The sequence below is a fragment of the Vipera ursinii genome, assembly GCF_947247035.1.
Source record: "Vipera ursinii genome assembly, chromosome: 3".
In the NCBI taxonomy this organism is placed as follows: Eukaryota; Metazoa; Chordata; class Lepidosauria; order Squamata; family Viperidae; genus Vipera; species Vipera ursinii.
Genome location: NC_139516.1, coordinates 67,865,121 through 67,871,164, shown reverse-complemented (window position 1 = coordinate 67,871,164; position 6,044 = coordinate 67,865,121). Strand labels below are relative to the sequence as shown.

The 6,044-nt window shown below is 32.6% G+C and overlaps 1 long non-coding RNA gene across 1 annotated transcript; it reads right to left on the bottom strand.

The window, feature by feature from the left end:
- Positions 1–283: 283 nt before the first annotated feature.
- On the bottom strand, positions 284–1,624 carry LOC310639417. The gene is made up of 2 exons (XR_014492301.1): positions 929–1,624; positions 284–545 (listed from the first exon to the last, which is right to left on the bottom strand). It is a non-coding gene; the product is annotated as an uncharacterized lncRNA (long non-coding RNA).
- Between the last annotated feature and the right edge of the window lie 4,420 nt (positions 1,625–6,044).

Below are 6,044 nucleotides of genomic sequence, written 5' to 3'. Positions count from 1 at the left end.
TAAGCAAAAAGTTTTATATTATATTGTAAAAAATATGTGACTAAATGTAGACAGACCACACTTAATATCACAGGACAATTAAAGTTTTAGTTGCACTTCTTTTTTTTCAGTAAGCTCTTTATTGTTTTTTTTTTCTCCTCTCTACATACACAGTGCTTTTTTTGTAAAAGAAAAAGGTGCCGGAACTCACACATGTCATACAACCCACCTTGCCTACCCTAGAAGGTTCCATCCAAAAAAGGTGCCGGAACTCCGTTCTGAGCGTTCTATGAGAAAAAAAGCCCTCTACATACATATGTTAATTTTTCAATCAGCGTGTGATCTGGGTTCATAAAACGCTAATACATAATCAAGTCCTACTCTTTGGTTCTCTCCTCTAACCATTTGTAGAATAAATTCCAGCTTTGGTAATATTCTGTTTCTTCTTTGTCTTTCAGTCTCATAGTTAGTCTGTCCATCTCAGCGCATTCCAGTATTTTTTTTAATTACTTCTTCCTCTGATGGTATTCGTTCATTCTTCCAACATTGCGCGTAGGTTATTCTTGCTGCCATTATAATATGTAAAATCAAATATAAATTTTGCTTATTAATTTTTTCTAGTATTATACCTAATAAAAAAAATCAGGATTAAATACTACATGTTCTCCTAATATTTTTTCTAACCAAGCATGTATTGTTTTCCAATAGGCCTTTACTTTGTCACATGTCCACCAGATATGATGGTACGTACCTGAATCATGTTTACATTTCCAACATTTATCTAACATTTTTAAACATTTTTGCTAATCTTGCTGGTGGCAAGTGCCATCTATAAAACATTTTATATAAATTTTCTTTATACGCAGTTGACATTGTCAATTTATAATTTCTCTTCCATAATTTTTGCCATTTTTCTAATTCTATACTCTAACCAAAGTTTTTCGCCCACCTTGTCATTGTCTCTTTAGTTTGTTCACTTTCCATCTCTAAAATTAACAAAAAATTATACTTTTTCTTAATTAATTTCTCATCAGAAGTTAACAATATCTTATCAAATACAGTTTGTTCTTTATAAAATCCGTACAATTTCACATCTTTTTCATATCTATTTTGTATTTGTAACAATGCCCACCATGACATGTTGATGCCCTGATTTTCCAGCTCTTGTTTCGATTTTAATGTCCCATCATTATTCAAAATATCTCTATATGCCCAAGTTTTTTCAAAATCTAACAAATTTGGGTGTGAGAAAGCTTCTGTCATTGATAACCACCCTGGAATTTTTACATATATTTTAGTTTTAATTTTTTCCCATACTGTTATCAAAGCATTTCTAATACAGTGATTTTGAAAATACTTAACGAATTTTGTTTTTCCCGTACCACAAAAAAGCGTGCTACCCCAATTGTAAGTCATGTCCCTCCAAATATAACAACCTTTTATTCCTAAGCATTACCCATTCTTTCACCCATGTTAATACAGATGCTTGATAATACAAAGCCCACTCGGGTAGGCCAAAGCCTCCATTTTTCCTTAGCATCTTGCAACGTTTTCATCTTTATTCTAGCTTTCTTTCCTTGCCATACAAACTTCAAAATTAATGAATTCAATTCTTGGAAGAATTTTTTCCCAAGTTTTATCGGAATTGTTTGAAATAAAAATAAAATCTTAGGCAATACTGTATATTCATTTTAACTGTAGCAATTCTTCCTAGTAATGACAATTGTAAATTCTTCCACTTTTCCATGTCTAGCTTTATTTGTTTCAATAGCCTTGTATAATTGTCTTCTTTTATTGTTGAGCATTTGGCTGATAAATATATACCCAAATATTTAACCTTTTTCACTATCTGTACCTCTACTGATTCTGAAAATTGTTTTTTTTTTGCTTATCTGTGAGATTCTTAACTATTATCTTAGTTTTTTCTTTATTTATTTTTAGTCCCACTATTTCTCCATATTGTTCTATCTTCCACCACAATTTTGGGATCATCTCCAAGGGTTCTTCCAAAATAAATACTAAATCATCAGCAAATGCTTGTAACTTATATGTTTCACCCTTTATCCCCAACCCTCTAATTTCTGTATCTTGTCTTATATTTCGATTTAAAACTTCCAAAGTGAAAATGAATAACAGAGGGGATAAAGGGCATCCTTGCCTTGTGCCTTTCCTTATTTCAAAGCTCTCAGTACAATCTCCATTAACAATCACTTTGGCTGTTTGTTATATATTGTTTTTACCATGTTTATATAATTCTGTCCAAAGTCCATTATTTGTAATTGATGAATCAGAAATTACCATGAAAGATTATCAAATGCCTTTTGAGCATCTAAGAATATTAATGCCATTTGTTTCCCTGGATGTAGCTCATAGTATTCTAATACATCTATTATCACTCTTAAGTTATTTTTAATTTGTCTCTTTGGTAAAAAGCCATTTTGATCTGGGTGTATAAATTCAACTAAATATTTTTTCAATCTCTCCGCCATTATTGAAGTAAAAATTTTATAATCCACATTGAGCAATGAGATTGGTCTATAGTTCTTAATCTGGGTCAAATCCAAATCTTCTTTTGGTATTAAAGTAATATTTGCTTCAATCCTCGTCATTGGCATTTTAGCTTTTAATAAAAGTCCATTACAAACGTCTTTCAACGGTTTGCTTAATATCTCTTGTAAGTTCTTATATAACTCTGCCAGAAGTCCATCTGGACCTGGTGTCTTCCCATATTTTTTTTTGTCTCTTTATGGCCTCTGTTATTTCCATCATTGTAACCCCTTCATCTAGCATACTTTTAAATGTCTCTGAAATCTTTGGAAGATTACTTTCTTCCAGATATTTTACTTTTCTCTCTTGAAGTCTCCTCATCATACAGTTCCTTATAGAATTCTTTAACTATCTTTTTTATTTCTTCATTTTTATATTGTAAATAACCTTTCCCATCGAGTAAATTATGTATCTTTTTTTCTTTCTGTTTTTTAAGTTTATAAGCTAACCATCTTCCCGGCTTGTTGGCATTTTCAAAAAAAAATTGTTTCGCTCTTTTTATCTGTTCTGCCATTTTTTTCTGAATAACAGATTTAATTTATGTTTTATTATGTCCATTTCTCTTTTTAAAGTGTTTTTGTGGATTTCTTTGCAGTTCTAATTCTAATTTTCCAAATTCTTCTTTTAATAATACATATTGCTGTTTTCTGTTTATTTTTCCTTACCATATACGTTATATCTATACCTCTAAAGTACGCTTTAGCTGTATCCCATACATTTTGTGCTGTTGTATCTTCTTTTTTATTTTCTTTGAAGAAGAATTCCATTTCTTTTTTTGTTAACTCTATAAATTCTTTTTCTTTTAATATGGAACTTTTTAAAGTCCATCTTGGCCCTTTTTGTATTCCTTTCCAGGTCATTTTCAAAGGATTATGATCTGCCTATATGCCTGTTTCTATTTCAATGTCCTGAACGTTTATTCTCATGTCAGCTGTCATCCAAATCATATCAATCCTTGACCAGGATTTTTGGCTATTTGAATAAAAAGTATATTGCAATTTTTGTGGATTAACTTCCCCCCAAATATCTTGAATTCCAATTTCCTCTGCCATATCAAAACATGTCTTAGGTAATCTTCCTCTTCCACTTTTCCCTGTTTTGTTACTTTTATAGTCAATTTTTCCATCTGTTACTGCATTGAAATCTCCTAGTAGGCAAATATTTTGATACTCCATTTCTATTATTTTTCTATGTAAGTTTTTGTAAAAATTTTCTTGATTATTATTCAGTGCATAAATTGCCATTAATAATATTTGCTTTTGATACTGATAAATTTCTACCATTAAAATTCTTCCTTCTTCATCTGAGTATACCATTTTAGAATCTATTGTCTCTTTAATGTATATAGCGATTCTTCTTTTTTCTGTTGCACTGATGCATAATAAAGTTTCCCAATTTTTGAATATTCCAATAATTTATGATGTTGTTCTTTTATATGCGTTTCTTGCAAACAGATTATATCCAAATTCAATTTCCATAATTTCCTAAAAATCTTATTTCTTTTAATTGGGGAATTCACTCCATTTATGTTTACTGAGAAGATTCCATTTCCTTCATTTCCATTTATTTATATTTCGGTCTAGTAGATCTAGTAGTCCTTTGTTCTCTGGCAAATCCTTCATCCTCGCCCTTTTGGTCGTCGTCTTCTGTTTGTGCAGTTGCTCCTTGGGTCCTCTCTTCTGTTTGTTTCTGCTCCTCACTCTTCCCTTGGCTTAGTTTCACTCCTTCATCTAAGATTGACCTGTTCCTCACTTTAAAATCTTCTGCTTTCCAAATTGAGTCCAGTCTATATCTTGTATTGTTCCAGTTTATTAAGATGCCTTCCGGCATCAGCCATCTGAAATTTATATCATTGGCAATCAGCTTCATGGTCAAAAAGTGATACTGTCTTCGTGTGTCTCTAACTCTCTTGGGTATCTGTTTTAAAACCACAATTTCTTTATTTTTATATTGTATTGGTTCATCTCTAACTTTCCGTAGTACATCTCTTGTTGTCTTCTTTGTAAACCATACATGTACTTCTCTTGGCAGTTTATTTCTTCTTGCATAGCTTGAATTGATGTGAAATGTCTCATCTACCTCTAACTGAATTTCTCCTCAATCTGCCTTCAGAGCCTCCTCCAGGATGTCAATAATCACCTCCGTTATGTTTTCTTCTCTATCCTCAGGGATATTTTGAAATCTTAAATAATGTTCCGCTTTCTCCATCTCTAAAGTCTTGATTGCATTCTCTAATTTTTCATTTTCTTGTAGTAATATTTCTATCTTTTTATCGTTCTCATCTTTTTTCTTCAATTTTCTGTATTTTCTGTTGATTTTTTATTATCATTTCTGAGCTTCAAATTTTCCCTTTATATCCAAAATTTCTTCATTTAGTTTCTCCAATTTCCTTTGTGTCTTTATGTGACTTTCCTGCATTTCCAGGTGGTTTTTTTCCAATGCCTCTTGATTTTTTAACATAAGTTCTTGAAGAAATTTTAATGAAATCTGTGTTTCACTTTGAGCAGTCCTTGTCTTTTCACATTGCAACATTGCTTCAATGGATCCCTGTGTTGTAGGACTAGATTGTCCTTCTGAGGGTGCAGAAGTTTTCTTCATAAGTCTAGTAATATTTGATGAAGTCATTTCACAGCTTACAATCTAAAGCCAAAACAACATCTGTTTAGATTTAGCCAAATTCAATAAAAGTAGCTTTGAATCTCAATCTCACAGCAAGGCACTCTTATCATTTGCAGGTGTCCTTTGTCAAGGTTACTTCAGTCCACATTTTTGTCAATTCTCACAGTATATCAGAAATTTCGTTCTTCTTTCACCACTAGATGTCCTCCTTAGCTTATTTATCAATGTCCGATATTTTTAACAAAGAGTCTTTGCCCCTCTTTATAATTGCTCGTCACTTTTAACTTTAATCCTCCTGGGGGTCTTTACTTTTCAGCCCTTTCAAATCAGGGGCACAACATTTATAATCCTCAAGGAGAAGGAAAGAGAAAATCTTGCTCACCCAGCTTCAGCACGCAGTTGGAATTCCGCTGATTTATAGTCCTTTTCTTTCCTGCTGGAGACGCCTATGGCTGCTAGATCTTGGCTGCCTTTTCCTTCATTTTTCCAGAGGGTCCTACAGTTCGCTCCGATCGGATGCCCCCTGATCTGAGCTCCTGAAGTATCCCTCCTCCTTCATTGCCCCTCCAGGGCAACTTTATGACCTTTTAAGGGTCGCTAGATGAAGAAAAACCAAGCTGGAAAGTCGAGCACCGCCTTTTCCCAGTTTTCCTGATGGCTGCCAAACAAGAAGTTGTCTTTAGTTGCACTTCTATATGCACAAGTATTTCCTACAAATCCTCATTGGTGAAAAAGATACTGAACATAAATGTAGCTGTGAAATCCATATTTAATTAAAGATTCTGGTGTCTTTTCTATCAGTTTGCACTTTTACCCTTGATATAATATACGTACAACAATCTTTTTGTTAATCCATTGGTCTCTTGATTATTTTTTTTAATTGTATGTACCAAGTAGCT